Here is an 18,279-nt window from a genome sequence, read left to right on the forward strand (position 1 = left end):
CCAGCATAAGATTTATCATTTTACATCTTAATCATAAAACTCCAAAATCTTCTACCACTGTGGGCAGTGGTCTCGAGTCAAAGAAGCAAGAAAGGAAAAGGAACATGTAGTAATTTCTTGTGAGTGGGGGGTGGTGTGGTTATGCGTTGTTTCCTAAATAATAGTGAGAAGGAAGTTGGGCATTTATTTTTTTAGTGCAAAGTATAGATTTCAGAGAAGTTCAAGAAGGAGCTGAAGGAGTCCTGATTCTTTGCTACCGTGTTTCCCCTAGAATAAGATGTAGCCATAAAATAAGCCGTAATGCTGAGAAAAGGAGGCAACACGTCGACCAGTTCTTGGGCAAAATGTAACTGTTTTAATCTGTAGTTAACCATAAACCAGACAGTGATCCAGGGTAATCATCTGTTTTGGTTAATGCTTCTTCAGTTTTATAACTAAAATAAATCAAATAAATATAAGTCAATAATCATGTCATACATACTATTAAATCATACATTATAATCAGGTCAATAGCCGGCATGGACACGAATCTATACAGTCCATATTATTTTCACAATGCAAAAATAAGCTGTAGCAGGATTTCTACGCATTTGTGGAATATAAGCCATACCCCGAAAATAAGACATAGTGATAAGCGCAGTTCTGGAGGGCACCAAGGAAGAGGTGAGGCTGCCCGCACCTCTCCGATCACCTCCGAGCCTCCAGGAGCCAGCAGCAGCAATGCTGGCCGCGGCAGGAAGAGGAGGAGGCCTGCTGGGTTGGCGCCCGGAACTTGCTGCTGCTGTAGCACCGACAAAGCGGCCAGCAGCGCCGCACGTGCCGTGCCCCGAGCCAGCGGGACCCAGCAGCAGCAACACCGGCCACGGCAGGAGGAGGCAGGTGCCCAGAACCATATGGGACTTAATAAAAAAATAAGACACCCCCCCCCCCGAAAATAAGCCTTAGGCTTATTTTCTTGAGGAAAAGAAATATAAGACGGTGTCTTATTTTAGGGGAAACACGGTAACTGGTTTGGAAGGCGGGATGTCTAAGCTCCTCTCCCCCATTCTTCAGCAACCATTGCCTTAATGCAGGGGCATATTTTGATAATATGGTGCCTGGAGCAAGGACAAAATTTGGTACTCCCTAACTTTGAGTAGGTACCTGTATAAATATATATTTTATCATCATCATTTTTATTTTGTGCCCCCTTGGCTCACTGCTGTGGAGCCACCCCTATTGCCTTAAATCCGGGGCTGCTTAATGCTTTGCAAGCTGTTCTTTACTATGATGAAAAAGCCAGACATTGGCGTTCTTAAATCAAGTACAGGGAACCTATGGCCCTTCACGTGCTGGACTCTAGCTCCAGTCAGCCCCAGCCAGCATAACCAATAACCAGGCATGATGGGAATTGTCATCCAGCAGCATCTGAGAGGCCACAGCTTCTACATCCCTATCTTGAATGAAATTCAGAATTTGGTAGCTGACCGTCCACTGTGAAACATACAGACATACAAGGAGAGTGTGCACAGCTCTGGGAGGATTGCACTATGCCAACCCTTCCACCCCTCTCCTTGCACAGCCAAGAATGATAATGCTTTATTGGTCAGAGAGGAGCTCTCTGTTTCCTCTTGTCCTTGAATTCTCTTGAGGACTGCTAAGCAAAATAAAAGTGTGATCTATTGAGAAAACAGGTAAGGTTATAAATACTGTTTGTTTTCTTGCTCCAGAGAGAAAGCGGCAAGAAAGCTGCTAATATAAAAGAGCAAATGAATGCAAGTCAACTCTAGACTGAATGCCGCAATTAGAAGGGGTTCTGATTCATTTTTCTTTATCCACACGGGAAACGATCCATTCGTAGTGTCCTGGGCTGTCTTATAGTTGTGTATGCCTCCTTGAGGTTGTTTGCATTTTGTCCATGTGCCAGCTTTGAAGGTCAAGCATCCAGCCAAAGAGATTGACCAACAGCCCCAAAGTTTCATAATGCAACCGTTGTTTGACTGTCGTTGACTAGCAGACGTTTCCCACTCGCGGCTTTGTTGTTGACTGAAATGGGCGGTTTCCCAATGTGTCTGGGTAGGCAGTGTCTTGATTTCAGAGCTAGGAGGAGACGGGCAGTGGTGCCACCGCCACGCAGCAATGCATTCTTGTGGCCATTTCTAAAATACTTCCAGGATGAATGTTCGCACAGAGAGTTTTTGCACTTGGTTAAGAAAAGAGCTGCACAAGAACAAACGCTGCTGGCGTGAAGGAGGAATCTAATGTAGGTGTGGCTCACACACATGTTAGCAAACATTTTACTTCTCTGCTCTGTAATTAGTAGTGGATTGTGGGGTGGGTAACGTTGCTCACTTGCCCATGCCACCACTGCGTACTGTTTGTAAGTCATTTTTCTTTGATTTTACAAGTGTAAAATTATAACAATATCAAATACATACTCAGGTTTAGAGATTCTTCTGAATCTCAAGACCTCCCTCCATCACTTCCATGGGTCCTATTGCCATCTTTTCAAACTGCATTATTTCGCTTTAAATCTCTCCATATTATCCGACGTATTTGTTACCTTACAAGTGTTGTTAAAATCCTGCTAATGTTTTCATTTGCTTACAGTGGTCTCTTAAATACAGTATATTATAAATCTTTCCCATTCTTTCTTAAAACTTTTGTCTTCTTGCTTCCTGAGCCTTCCGGTCAGTTTTGCCATTTTGGCATAATCCAATAGCTTAGTTTGCCATTCTTCTCTGGTAGGGACTTTATCTTGTTTCCATCTCTGGGATAGTAGCATCAGTGCGGCCGTCATTGCATACATAAAAAGTCTTTTCTGTTCCTTTGGAATCTCAGTACCTACAATTCCTAATAAAAATGCTTCTGGTTTCTTTATAAAGGTTATTTTAAGCATTTTCCCCCCAATTCATTAATTATCAGTTCCCAGAATGCTTTTGTTACCTTGCACGTCCACCACATATTATAAAAGGTACCTTCTTGTTCTTTACATTTGTACTTGTCTTATACATTTTTGCTAATTCAGTAGGAGTCAGATACCACTTGTACATCATTTTCATATAATTCTCTTTCAATGTACAGCATGCCAAAAAAATTAAATCTGTTTTCCATGATGTCAGAGGGTCGTTTTGGCTACTCTAGAGTAACTCCGCCTGAGTCCAGTTTGTTTTCAGACATTTATTGTGCTATTTATTTACAGTGCAGAGACAGCTTAAAACATGACCTCTCATCCCGAATCAGAATCCGGCAATGGCGTACGTCTGTTCCTACACCAGCAAAGTAGTCTGGGCACCCCAAAACGCCACCCCTTTGACCTGCATTGTGGCGCTCTCCTTACTTCTGGCGCCGGAAGGAGTGATGCCCTTTCAGCTTCCTCCCTCAGCAGTCGGTTCCCTGGCTCTGCAGCATCCCTAAGCGTCTGCCTGCATCCCTCTGCCCCCGAGCTTTCCCATTGTTCCTCCCTCTGATTTCTCTCCTCCTCCGAGTCTCTCCCCTCCCCCTCTGGCTGCTTCAGAACCACTGGTGCTCTCTGTACTTGACGAGGTAGACGTCAGAATGATGGGGGTGGCTCCCTGTAGGGAGTCACCCTTACACATAACCTTTCCCAATCAGAAAGTTGAATACTGTATTGCCCTGAATATAAGCCGCACGCCCTCCCCTCTCAAATTCCGTCTATGAAAACTTAAAGTGTGGCTTATATTCGCGACCTTACGGTATGCAGCCAGGAGCGTGGGGCAAACAGTGCCAGGAGCGTGGTGAAGCAGCCCCATGCATAGTCCCCTGTCTTCTCCCCCAAGGCTGGGAAGGGAGAGAGCGAGGAAAGGGCACCAGCAACGCATTCAGCTCCCCCTCCCCCGTAAGCAGCCAGGAGCCGCGAGAAATGGAGCGGCTTGTAATCGGGTATTTTTTACCTCCCCCCTCCAATTTTAAGGGTGCGTCTTATATTCAGGCCAATGCGGTATCATGCCCCAAATCCCTCGCCCAGTGCCACCACTGCATACAGCGTCAGAGAGGGGAGGTGCCCAAGGTGGTGTGGTGCAAACGGACCATTGTGAGCCCTGGGCCAACTCTGCCAGTGTTTTTGCACTGCGCTGACCATCACTGCCTCTTGCAGGCATGAATCCTAACTATGCATCATATGTGTGATGGACGTATGTGAAGCAGGCCTTGGTCTAATAATTCCCACTTTTGAAGAATCAACCATTTTCTTTGACAATGTGTAACGGCCATATTTTTTTTTTCAAAATCTCCTTGTGCAAATTTACTTACTAGCTTCAGCTTCCATCTATGATAACTTGCAGTTCTTACCTAGGTAGGTTTCTAAGAGCTCCCCTGAAATGGTTAAAAATCCAAAACCCTGTAAGGGGAAGATCTGGATTATTATGAACTTGGAGAGACGATTTGAACTTTAGAAAAAAGACGGCAGTGGACGGTTGCGAGGAATCCCCAATTTCTTGAAGCATGGGAACCCAAAAAAAAATTCTCTAGATGATTTGGCATAACATTCGGTTTGATTGATATATATATGTGTATAATTTGAAATAATGAATGTGATATAATTGGTTTTAATTGGAAAATTAATAAAAATATATATTTTTTTTAAAAAAAATCCAAAACCCTGGGAAGCAGAGTAATCTTGGGCTCGGTACAATTCACATTCAGTTTACAGTAGCATTAAAAGGCCCCACAGGCTTAAATTTGGATGGGTGCATAAAAATTGTGCGACAAAGCCTCTGAAGGGATGTTCATTTCCAAAGAGCTGTGATTGTTATGGTACTTAAATGCCATATCCGAATGTTGCATTGGTGACTTGAGCCCACTGTTGATTAAAAGTGCATAATCTGCTCCTAAAATTAATCTGCAGTTCACCAGATGTCCTTATGCGAGGAGCCTGCCTTTTAGGTACAAAGCAGGTTTTACAAGCGCCTCGTTTTGGCAAAACATGCACTTTCCATCTAATCTAATTTGCGTAAGAAAATCATTAGCAGACAAGTCCATTTAGGACATCTGTTAGGAGTTAATGGGGAACAACCACCAGAGTTCAGCTGAGTTTTAATTAAAATAATTTAAAACTTCTAATGGATCTGTAAAATAGAAATTAATGTGATAATGACATTAATTACATGAATCAAAATGGAGCTGGATAAATGGGGAAATCCCTAGCAGCCCTAATTATAGGAGGGCACAGAAAATAAGCTTTCTTGCAGTCATTCATAAATAATAATAATAATAATAATAATAATAATAATAATAATAATAATGGGTGGCTTCCAACAGAAAAATAAAATAAAATAACTGATTAAACATTAAAAACCTCCTTAAACAGGGCTGCCTTCAGATGTCTTCTAAAAATCCAGTAGCTGTTTTTCTCTTTGACATATGATGGGAGGGCATTCCACAGGGCGGGCACCACCACCGAGAAGGCCCTCTGCCTGGTTCCCTGCAACTTGGCTTCTCGCAACGAGGGAACTGCCAGAAGGCCCTCAGTACTGAACCTCAGTGTCCAGGAAGAATGATGGGGGTGGAGACGCTCCTTCAGGTATACTATCCTTGAGATAGATAGATGATAGATAGATAGATAGATAGATAGATAGATAGATAGATAGATAGATAGTATTGTGGGACTTACTGCCAGGCAAGTGTACATCAGATTGCACCCTCAGGGCTCAATGAAGCATGATGCAGGAGACCTGTAATTTGGATCTTCTGCTTCCTAGAGGATGGGGTGTGTGTTTAGGAAAGGGGTTTGAGCATCTCCCCTCTGTATCATTTCCCTCAATTAACCCCCCCCCCAAAAAGCTGCTACTTTTTTCATGACAGGAAGGGGAAGCTTACTTGTCCCCTTAAGATATTTATACTTTTTGTCGACTGAGCAAAACTGCAGGTGAAAGTTTAAGGCAACATCCGCACAATACATTTTAAAGCAGTATCACTCCACTTTAGACAATCATGGCTTTCCCCCCAAATAATCTTGGGAGCTGTCCTTTGTTAAGGGTGCTAAGTGTTCTTGGGGAAGCCCTAGTCTCCCCACAGACAGTGGTCTATCAAGCAATTCTTCCTCCCAAGGAATCTGGAAATTGTAGTTCTATGAGGGGGAAAGTGTGAGATGGTGCATGATTTGACACAACATCACCTAACCTCACTGCAAACATATCAGAATGGATGCTCATTAAGTAGCCAACATCATTTTATCTCCCCTGCAAACAAATCAGAATGAATGCTCAATAAACAGGCCATCTGGAAATGCATCAAAGTTCACAGGTTCAAGTCTCTCTTGTATTCAACAGAGGGGTGAGGCTAGAAAACTCAGCTGCCTACTTATCATTCTTAGTATTTTCAAAGCAACGTCTGCTGTTTCTGGGAGCTTTCCTTGGTCCTGAGCAGCCAAGCCATGCCAAGCTACCGGTACATACTTAAGCCTTGATACCTTCCTTCTGTCGCTGGGCAGCTTCCCCTGCATATCAGTCCCCTTGCAGCCTTGCTCTGCCCCCCATGGGCTTTCAGCTTGGCATGAACAAGTCAGTGGAACCCTCTTCCCATGTTGCAAACAATAAATATTCCTACTGACCCAGGTAACAGCCTTGGTGGTGTAATGTACAATTTACTGGGTCTGAGGGATTTCTGGTCTGAATTCTTGCTTAGCCATGAAGAAGATAATGGTTAGCCTAATCTACTTCACATAGCAATTCCAAGTATGTCTACAGTGGTACCTCTACTTACGAATACCTCTACTTACGAATGTTTCTACTTACGAACGGAGCTCCGTCCGCCATCTTGGATGCGGTTTAGATAGGATTTTTTCTACTTACGAATTTTTAGATAGGGTTGCTTCGACTTACGATTTTTTTCTCCCAATGCATTCCTATGGGATTCGACTTACATTTTTTTTCGACTTACAAATGTGCGTTCGGAACACATTAAATTCGTAAGTAGAGGTACCACTGTACTTGGAGATAAGCCCCCACTGAGCCAGCGTAGTGTAGTGGTTGAGAGCGGTGGACTTGTAATCTGGTGAACTGGGTTCGCTTCCCCGCTCCTCCACATGCAGCTGCTGGGTGACCTTGGGCTAGTCTGAAGTTTCTTAGCCTCACTCACCTCACAGAGTGTTTGTTGTGGGGAGGAAGGGAAAGGAGATTGTTAGCTGCTTTGAGACTCCTTAGGGTAGTGATAAAGCGGGATATCAAATCCAATCTCCTCCTCTTCTTCTTCTTCTTCTTCTTCATCTTCATCTTCATCTTCTTCTGTGTTCTATGGAGCTTACTCTTAGGTAAGCATGTATGGGATTGCCTCCAAATAATGACACACAAATTATGAATTGTTTAATAATATTCTCAATAAGAACTACTGAATAACGCTGTAGTTAAGCAAGTTTCCTTGAAAGATCTGTTGCCTCCTTGACTCTGGTGAAAAATATAATTGAACCCCCCCCCCCAAATTCACTGTGATAAATGAAGCAACAGTTTGGATGTATGAATAGTAGAGCTCAGAACATTTGCCGAAGGTCACAAATGGAGCTGATTGCCTGCAATTGCAAACCTGCTGGTTCTTTTTCTTATTCTAGTCACTTCTCCTCTTTGAATGTTTATCTTGAAATCCATTTCCCCCCATGGCTTTTGACTCTGTGCATAAAAGCAGTTGAAGGAAGACATTGCTCTCCAAAAAAATGCAAGGTCAAGTTCAACATACAGCACACAAGCCAGAGACCCGTTTCAGTTTTAGATCATCTATCTGCTCTTGAAAGTGAATTCCTATTTCTGGAAACATTCTGAATCGAAAGATAGGGGTGGAGTGGGTCATTCAGCTTTCAACGTGTCATTTATTTTTATTTTTATTTTAAAGAAGAAGCCTGTTTCTCAAAAGAGAATTCTGCTCCCACCTCCACTCCATTTGTACTTGGAATGAAGCCACGTATGGTTGAAGGCCAGGTTATATCACTAAACACGAATGTCAAGAAGTGGATGCACATGTTACAGCTGGTCACATGTTGGCAGAGATGTGTGGCTGCTTCACAATGCACCTGGCTTCAAGGTCAAGCTCTGCTCTACCCAGGTGTGCTACGATTCTGAAAGTTCCAAACGCAATCAGGAAGGGCAAGGTCACGTCAGGTGAGAGAGCTGACCAGAATGAGCATGTGGCGCCTTTAGAAATTCATGTACATTGACTGCATGATTCAGGGGTAGGGATTTTTCAATTTCAGTTTCTTGCTTTTTGAATTTTCATTTCTCCACATTTCTACATTAGCTTCTGATTATTATTATTATTATTATTATTATTATTATTATTATTAAAAAGCAAGTCCCCAGGAAACTTTGCCAGTATTTCAGTGGGAATTGATCTTAATATATACACATGCAATTTTGCCTAATACATACATTTTTGCAAACACCCCCCCCATATTGTGAATTGTGTATGCTATTTTCACTTAAATGTGCATTTTATGCACTTTTCCTAGTATATGCTTTTTTGTACACATTACTTCGTTGAAAAAATGCATTGCAAAAGTCAGAGAAGTGCGAATTTTGAAGGATGACAGTTTTTCAGTTCTTGCCTCATTTCAGGAACTGTGAAATTTGGCCAGTTTGTTTTTAAATGTTAACTGAATCAAATACCGCCCCGTAACTATTCAGGGTGCTAAATGTCACCTATAAAGTCCTACATAACTTATGGCCAGAAAGAAATATCAGAGCAATACCTTCTCTCAGTTTCTTAAGAATAGAATGCGAGGTTTGGTTCTGTCTCTTGTCTCTTAAGGACTGAAGGTAGGCTTCTGGGCCTTTGCCATTTGCTTCCTAAAGCGCTTCCAGTTGAGACCCACCAAAATCTCTGTCTCTCCTCACTGTTTAGAAATGAGTGAAGATCTTTCTCGTTAGGCAGCCGTAGGATGGAGAAAGCACAATTGAAATCTGGGCTCAGGTACAATCTCAAATGGCTCCTCTATGACCTGATGGGGCCACAGCCAAATATGGCACAAGTGAACAAGACTGGGATGGGGAATCTGTTACCCTCCAGATGTTATTGAACTCCTATCATCCCTGTCTATTGACCATGGTTGTTGTGGGTGACGGAGAGTGTTGGCATTTCACCCCTCCCATTGCAAGAATCACCTGATCTTTGTTTTGCTCTCATGTTATGAGAAATGAGGGGACGGAAGCTGCTCTTTGGTTCTTCCGTCTCTTGCCTGAAAAAGTTTTTGCTCTTATCTATGTAGAGATAAGATGGCTGCATGGGAACTGCTCTTCTCATGTATGTCTGTAGTGTTTTGCAGTGACTGTTAGAAATAAATTAGGCATGGTGCTGGAGGAGACTCTTGAGAGTCCCATGGACTGCAAGAAGATCAAACCTATCCATTCTGAAGGGAATCAGCCCTGAGTGCTCACTGGAAGGACAGATCCTGAAGCTGAGGCTCCAATACTTTGGCCACCTCATGAGAAGAGAAGACTCCCTGGAAAAGACCCTGATGTTGGGAAAGATGGAGGGCACAAGGAGAAGGGGACGACAGAGGACGAGATGATTGGACAGTGTTTTCGAAGCTACGAACATGAGTTTGACCAAACTGCGGGAGGCAGTGGAAGATAGGAGTGCCTGGCGTGCTCTGGTCCATGGGGTCACGAAGAGTCGGACACGACTAAACAACAACAATGTTTCAAAACCTCCAGAGCTTCGCTTCCGTTACTCTGCTGCGACTGAGTTTGAGGTGCTCCCAACGAGCAGATGTGAGTCCATAGCACCAGGACCTGATCTCCAGGAATGCTGTCTTCGTTCCTGTGATCAGAAGGTCGGTGAAGGCGCCCATGCACGCGCTTAAGACGTGGGCTGAACAGAGTGTACTGACAGAGAACTGTGCTCTTCCAAAGGTTGTTGGACTACCAAGTTCCCGATCCCTTACCTAAACTGTAGAGAACAGTACACGCACTGCTTTACTTTGAAGGGGAAAAAATGAAGGCTAGTCATAGAATTCTAGTTAGCAAGGAGAATGGGAATCTTGATTGACAGCTCTTAAGAGCCACATAATGTGCAGAGTAAATTAGCTTTGGAATAAAAGAAATAAAGGCAAAAACCTCTTCATGCCTTTTGGTGTTCGGTCAAAGAGAGAGAGGATGTTGCATATTAATGCCATTGCTCCTGAAGCAATCTTTTTCATTCATGGAAGGCAAAGAGAATGTAGTCATAATAAATCTTCTCCGGGGCATTTTGTCGGGATTAGCTTATCCCCTTTTAATATCGAAAAGAGTACAGTGCTTAAAGGGACAAGGTGGTGGGAAAGATGATTTGCTTTTCCGAGAGAGAGAGAGAGAGAGAGAGAGAGAGAGAGAGAGAGAGAGAGAGAGAGAGAGAGATTGAAATTGCCTGAGAGGCCTGCTAGAAGAAAATGACATTTCTGAACAAAGTATGAAAATTGAGTTAGCCTTTCTAGAGCATCAAGCCAGGTCTTCGGCACTTGGTGTTGCTGTTAAATGTTTACCTACACCAGGCAGGCCAAATAGATGAATTGCTGCAGCCATGGCAATCCCTAATGTTCAATTTATAGCTGCTCGGAATGAGGCACATTTCCCCCCCCCCTTTGCATGTTGACTGCAGCTGCGAGGGATTATGGATGCATTTGATCTCTCCATGGTCGGCTACACTGTAAATGGAAACTGCCACATCATGGTCTCCTGTAGCTTGGCTGCCTTGCTGCTGCTGCTACAGGCAGAAACCAGGACTGCTGAATTTCCCTTCTGTTCTAATTAAACTTTAATGCTATATTTGTATTCCAAAACCAGCACCCAGGAGCATCAGCCTTCCTGTTTGTACAGCTATCAAGTTATTTCCTTTGATTATTATCCTAGCCTAGTAAACAGTTGTCTTGACAGCTGATTCGTACTGTATTAGAGGTTGTTATGTTACTGGGCAATGCAAGCTGAAAGTGAGGCCCCCCTGGCGGGTGAGAAGGTGATGACCAGCTATGTCTGAAATCACTCTGGAAAAATGTATTTACAACACATCAACAGAATGCATTTCCATTTGCGAAAGATGCAAGCCTGGTAATACAAAACACAAGCTCTCTTCTCACCATCAGAATCCAGAGTGGCAGGGTGCACAAAAGGGGTGCAGGATTGCACCTGCCCCCTCCAGCTTCCACGCATTCAGTAGAAGAGGGCCAGGGATCTCAGGTCTATCTAGGGCAGGCATCCCCAAACTTCGGCCCTCCAGATGTTTTGGACTACAATTCCCATCTTCCCCGGCCACTGGTCCTGTTAGCTAGGGATCATGGGAGTTGTAGGCCAAAATATCTGGAGGGCCACAGTTTGGGGATGCCTGATCTAGTGCCCTAGAGACTTTCCTCCTGAGCCATTTCTCCCCTCTCCTCAGGCCCAGCTCCACACCAACCTCATTTCACAATGTCTTTGAATGCTTTTGCCTGCCTGAAGTGTACCCTTGAATTTCAATAATGCTTCTTGCTTGCTTGGATGAAGGATGAGAGAGAGGTCTCTGAGCATGTGCAGAAACGAGCCTACTGATGCCACTTGTGATGTCAGCTGATGACCAGGGTTCAATTCTGTGTTGGCTGCAGATGCCAGATCCCAGGAGGGAACAAGTGCCTGCAGCTAAAGCAGCAGGATTTAACCTCCCTCACTTGACAGCTGAGAAGCGGGGTTGAAATCCTGATCAGCTTTGCTGTGTACACCTGATTGCTGCTGGGAACAGGCATCCTCAGCCTTACGGGGGGGGGGGGGCAGGGGCGGGTAGGCATTGCTGCATAAGGGAGGGAAGAAAGAAATGCTTTGCCAGCCTCTGCCAGCTTTGGGAAGCACCAAGTAGAAATGTCCCTTGCATACCAGTTCCCAGGCGCCTTACAGACAGCTGACCTTGGGCATTTGGGAACCCTGTGCAACAAATTTGGATGAGGGGGGGACAAGCCACCTGTCAATCGTGTGACATCGTGATGATGTTATGTGATTGACAGGTGGTTTGCCCCACCCACCTGCCACAGGATAGGAACAGATGAAGATCTTGGAACCAAATGGCTGTGGCTCTCCATGATTTCAAAGAGGAGTTTTCCCCCAGCCCTACCTGGAGATTTGTGACCTTCTGCATGCACAGCCAATGCTCGATGAACCCCTGGTTCAAAGCACTGAAGCCTTCCTCCCAGTCACTGGCATCAATAACGTTTTTTGTGCATGCTGAGTTGCTTCCTTAGCTTGCCCACCGGTCAGCCCTGAAACTCAGCATTATCCGCTTTGATTTCCTCTCAAAATGCATAATTGGTTCTAAGGTGCTTACTGAGTCCTGCTTAATCAGCAGGGAGCATTTTATCCAGCCCTCGCTCTGACAGTGATGTTCTGTCAACCTAAAGGCGCGACAGCCCTTTGTTAGTCATCGTTTAGACATGTGCCCTATATCAGCTCATTTCTTTTTGTCATTCCAGACAGTCTGGCTCAGAATTTGAAGGCGAATGCTTGTTGCAAATCCATCTCTGAAGTGGTATTCAAGAAAACCCAGTGTTTTCCTATATAGAAAAAACCATTAGAATGCCCCCCCCCCAATTCTTGATTAAATTAGGGTGGAATTGACTAGACACTTAGTCTATCTCCAAAAAGCGGGGGTGAGGGACATGTTCAGCTTGAGGACCATGTTCCTTTCTGAAGGCCAAATGCTAGTTGTGGATGGAACATAAGCAAAGGTAGTTTACTTACACACCCCCACACACCTTTCTATCCTACATTAAGGCAAGCAAGAGTTCAAGGACTAATTCTAGGCAGGTGAAAACATTTAAGGGGTGTGTGAAGTAACAGCTCTGAGGAGGAGTGTCTGAGGGTAATGACCAAATCATATCCTCAATTTTATTTCCCCATTGGTGTATGTTGAACCCCTACTTGTCCCCTAGTTCATCTTTAATTTTCTGTGTATGTACATGTCATGGACTGGCTGGACACAGAGGAATGGTGGGAGGAACCAGCTAGGGAACCCAAAAGGAAGACAGCTCAGAGCCTGGGGGTTGGTGGTGGGATGATGATGCATAGTCAGAGGAACAGACTGAGAGGAAGAGGTGTCAGAAGCTGAAGAGGTAATGGTTTAGTGAGCAGGAAGAGCCTGTGGCAGAGAGCAGTACAGAACCAGAGGTAGAAGCTGAAGCAGGGGAGCAGGGAGGCCAATAAGCTCCAATAAGCTCCCCTCGTCCCTGGTCTTCTAGAATAAGGAGAGGTATGAAGCGGGAAGTGCAAAGACAGCCATGCCAGCATAGTTTCAGATTGCTTGGGAAGCACCCAAGGGGAGGAGGAAGTTTAGGCAGCTGCGATAAGGGGCAAGTTCTACTGGGGAGAGTGCTTTCTAGGCCTGGGCTCCTGAGCTGCCTTGTTTCTTTTAATAAAAGAGTTAACTTCACTTATTCCCTGTGATTTACCCCCGACACCTGCACCTGACAGCATGTAACCTTTCACTTAACACTTCAGGGATGGAGCTCTGCTACTGAATCATTATTGTGTTGGTATGATGGGCTTCTGGAAATTAAAACTGAATTGGGCGCAACATAGTAAGTTCCTTATACTCTATTCTTTCTCCAAGCTCAGGTAATGGGGCGGGGAATAGGTTGATTGTAATGTATCATTTCATTCTCTCTATGATGCAAAGTTTCCATGGAGAATTTGAGCCCCTGTCCTTTGAGCAAATGACACCCTTTCAGAACTTCTTTATTTAACACAATCTTCTCCCTCCACTTACATCCACATAAGTACCATGCACTGAATTACTTTGCACGTCGGCGTCTGAGCATTATACAACAGAATGCTTGGTGTTACGTAAGCTTCCATTACAGGTGCAGTAACTGGCCTAACTTTTCCCTATGATTTCTAGCTTCTGAAAGCTGACAGGCCATTGTTTCAACTTCGCTTGTTGAGTGGGAGGTGAGGACTGAATACTAAGCTGCAGAGAACACCCATGGATTGTGAAGAACGGTTATGCTGAGGTCCTTGTCACATTTGTTTGGGCAACAAAAGATTTAAAACTTGGGAGTATTGAACACACTCCATAGCTCACTGCAAAACATGGAGCTACAGTTGTAGGCAGCAACAACTGGTGCGATGTAACAACAGAGCTGCTCTCCTGGCACTGATGGTGCTGGGGCTTGTATGGATGGTGCTGGTTCGGGGCAGGGTGCTGGCAAGATTGGGACTGCACAGGCGCATTGATAGCAGCACCATCTTGGCTTTCCAGTGCATCTGTGCACTCCTGCCCTTAAACCACAAAACCAGCTACCATGGGTTGCAGGCTCATCTTAGGGCAGGGCTGGACAACCTTTCTCTCTGGCCCACAGGACTCTCCTTGATGTCCCTTGCTGGCCCTGCTCCATTCCGTCCTTGGAATGGAATGCCTGGCTGGAATGTGTCCTTGAACTGTGATTATTTGCCTCCTATTTGCCTAGGTGCATAGCCTCCAGTTGTCCCTATTGGCTGGGACAATCACTATCACACACCAGTCATCGCAGATTCTCTGTCTTCATCACAGAAAGTCCCAGACAAAGAGATCGCTATACTTTCGTATCTCTATGGTGCCTCATTCCCCCAAGCCCAGCACCATAGAGAAATATCTCCTGATTAAAACCTCTTTAACTGTTCCTAGCTCTATGGTTACCCCCTGGCACCTCCCAACCTGCCGCTCACCCAATCGCTGGTCTTCCCTTCCTACACTGCTTCGTTGGAAATAGGAAGTGAGTTCTGGGTAAGACCAGGCAGCAGGTAAGGGATTTTACTGCTGCCCTGTGTTACTGGTGTTCCGCTGCTGCCACTGCAGCCACGGCTCCTGCTGCCTCTGCCCTCCTCCAGCAATCCTGCCCTGATTTTCTTCGCTCAGATGTTGGAAGGTATGTTGGTGGAAAGAGATGCCTGCATCGTTGCTGGCATCCATCCGTCCCGAGATACAATGGAGTGTGCCTCCAGGGGTGAAGTCAAGCCACTGCATTAGCAGCACTAAAGTGACTTCCCTGGGATGCAAGTTTATGGAGGTCCTGGGATCACCCCCCCTTCCCGAACCTCACTGATGTATTGCCAAAGGAAAGCAGAGCAATACAATTGGCACCAGCTTGGCTTCAGGAGTTGCCAGAACACCTCACAGAGTGTTTGTTGTGGGGGAGGAAGGGAAAGGAGAATGTTAGCGGCTTTGAGACTCCGTCGGGTAGTGATACAGCGGGATATCAAATCCAAGCATCTTAGGGACTCCACTCCAGATATATGTAGGGTTTATTCTCAGGCAGCAGAGGTTTAGAATTAGAGTTTTCCTTCCCATAGATGGGCTACTTTCCCAGGTTGATGAGACCCATGTGCCCCTCACTTCCATCTACATTCAGGGCCAGATTTAGGTTTGAGGAGGCCCTAAGCTACTGAAGGTAATGGGGCCCTTTTTCTATGTCCAGCTGTCCTATGTCAACAACAAATTGTCACTGCTTTTTGTGTTGAATATATGCTCTATGGTCATTTATGGACCTAATAGGTATCTAAAGCCATTTGCACATAACAAAATATGTATTTTATCAGTTGTTGAACTGAAATACAAATTAAGAAGTATATTAATAGTGAAATACAATGTTTTAGGGGTTGTTTTTAAAAGTCTGTAATGGATTAATCCATTTTGCATTACTTACTGTGGAAAAACGCATCTTGGTTTTGGAACGCTTTGGTTTTGGAACAGACTTCTGGAACGGATTAAGTTTGAGAACCAAGGTACCACTGTATATAGAAATGAGCAAACCAGTGATATTTTAGGGAGCAGGCTAGCAGGCGGGGCCCATTACTTACATCATAGGAACCTACACAACACAAAACACTTGCTGTATGTAGGTTTTATTTTATTTGTTTTTTATCTTATATTTAGGAAATGTACGTCCAGTTGTTTTTTTCCTTTCAATTTTGTTGGGGCCCCCAAGAGAGTGGGGCCCTAAGCTATAGCTTGTTTAGCTTACACGTAAATCCAGCACTGTCTACAGTGCATAAATTTTGTAGCGCTTGAAAGTGACTTGCTATAATAATAATAATAATAATAATAATAATAATAATTTATTATTTATACCACACCCATCTGGCTGGGTTTCCCCAGCCACTCTGGGCGGCTTTGCTATACAAAAGCAAGAGTCCTGTGGGTTGCTAAGCTCCCTTTTGGCCTCTAGCCTTGCAGAATCCCAGAAATGTGGCCACCAGATTGAAAAGGGTTCTTCAACCCTTCATCTTAGAGCAGGCATGTCAAACCTGCGGCCCTCCAGATGTTTTGGACTACAATTCCCATCTTCCCCAACCACTGGTCCTGCTAGCTAGGGATCATGGGAGTTGTAGACCAAAACATCTGGAGGGCCGCAAGTTTGACATGCCTGTCTTAGAGGAACTCGTGGCCACTTCAGACAATGGTCATGATTCACTTATGCTTCAACAGAGCCCTGGTCTCCTCTTCCGTGTGCACATGATCATGCACACATGCAGCTTGATGGAATATTAACTTGTTTTATTGACAGAAAAAATATTGTTGTTACACCAGCAGGCATTGCTCACTGCGAGATGGCAGAGGAACCATCTCTGACCTGACTGTAGTATTTGTAGGTTTCAAAACCAAATTAAATCACATTTGTTAACTTAGGCATTTGGCTGAGTTGGCTAGACCATTTAAGGTTTACGATGCAGGATTTTTTTTTTGCCAGCTGCTGGTTTTAATCCTGGTTATTACAATATTGTTTTAATGTTGAGCTCGTACTGTTAATGTTTGGTTTTAAAATCTTCTGTAAACTACCCTGGGATCCTCCGGATGAAGGGTGGTTTAAAAGTTTAATAAACAAAATATTCCATCCTTCTGCTGCACGTGCAAAGGCTCAGGGCAGCTTTCAGCAATTAGCAGGCTGAACTTCATGCTAAAATAGCACCATACAAAAAATGAGAAATGTGGAATACTGTATAACATCTTCTGTCTGTTAAAGCTTCTGAACAATCATCAGGGATGTTTATAAATAGAAATATTTATGTAGAGAGAAACAGCAATCACTTTAGTTTATATCATGAAATAATTTCACGAACCTTTCAGAGATAATTTCCCTTCTAAGACTGTGCTCAAACGGAATATTAATTCATTTAAGAACTTTGTTAAAGAACTTTGTGAGAATTAGAACGTGATCAATGTAGGCTCTAATATGAACACGTTTGTATGCAGTTTTAACTATGTTAATTAAAATTAAAAACAATAATATTAGTAAGTTATTTATTAGAGTTATACCCCAGATCTTCCTTCAAATAAATTCAAGGTGGCAAACATATCAATACGAAGACTATAAAAAACTTCTAAATCTGATTTACAAAACCTTCTAAAAACAGTTTTAAAACTCCTAAAGGCAATCACTGACCTGATCAAACTAATACTTTTAGGGTTACCAGGCACAGAACTTTTAGACATGCAATGCCTGGCTAAACAGGAATGTTTAAAAAATAATCCTAAATTCTAATACTGAGGTAGACAGATAAACCTCACCTGGGAAGGCATTCCACAAATGGAAGACTACTGCTGAGAAGGCCCCGTCACCACCCTGTGGTGGTCATATGACCTGAGATGGTTGATATTGCAAAAACATATGCTTTTTTTGCAAATCATTTCCCCCATGTAATTAATTTCTGCATGTTATTTTCCACCAGTACTTGAACTTCTGTGCACACTGGTTGCTTAGAGAAGTGCATTGAAAAATTCAGAGATGCACAAATTTCGATGGTTAATTGTGTGTTCTGGTTTGCTTTTTGGTTTGAGAAGTGCTGCTGTAGAAAATGCCCTATATAAAATGCCAGTGTTGCAGAGAAGGTTTCTGTCTCACCAAAGGAAGGAAGGCATGGCTGTAAAATTCAAATGGGATATTTTACACAGCATCATCAAAAATTACTGGTTACAACAAAAGGAAGCAGCAAAGGTGAAAAGAGAAACTGAAAAAGATATCTTAGGAACACCACCCAGCTGCCTTTCCCTTTTAACCCTCTAACGCAGGCATCCCCAAACTGTGGCCCTCCAGATGTTTTGGCCTACAACTCCCACGATCCCTAGCTAACAGGGCCAGTGGTCGAGGAAGATGGGAATTGTAGTCCAAAACATCTGGAGGGCCGAAGTCTGAGGATGCCTGATCTAACGGCTTTCTAAGTGCAGTGGGCATTAATTAAAGACCTTTGTTTATTCCCCAAACTGGAAGAAATAGCCTGAACTTTGTCCTTGTATGTCTCTTCTGCTGCACACTGAAAGATCCTTGGACCATCAGCCATGACAGGGAAGGAAGCAGGTTGGAGGAAGGGTTTGGAAAGGGGCTGAGGA

The 18,279-nt window shown here is 43.9% G+C and overlaps 1 protein-coding gene across 3 annotated transcripts in view; it reads left to right on the plus strand.

Moving 5' to 3' along the window:
* Positions 1–18,279, plus strand: part of ARHGAP24 (Rho GTPase activating protein 24) — a 343,081-nt gene that overhangs the window by 79,752 nt on the left and 245,050 nt on the right. The window lies entirely within an intron of this gene.

Source organism: Zootoca vivipara, chromosome 9 (genome assembly GCF_963506605.1).
Source record: "Zootoca vivipara chromosome 9, rZooViv1.1, whole genome shotgun sequence".
In the NCBI taxonomy this organism is placed as follows: Eukaryota; Metazoa; Chordata; class Lepidosauria; order Squamata; family Lacertidae; genus Zootoca; species Zootoca vivipara.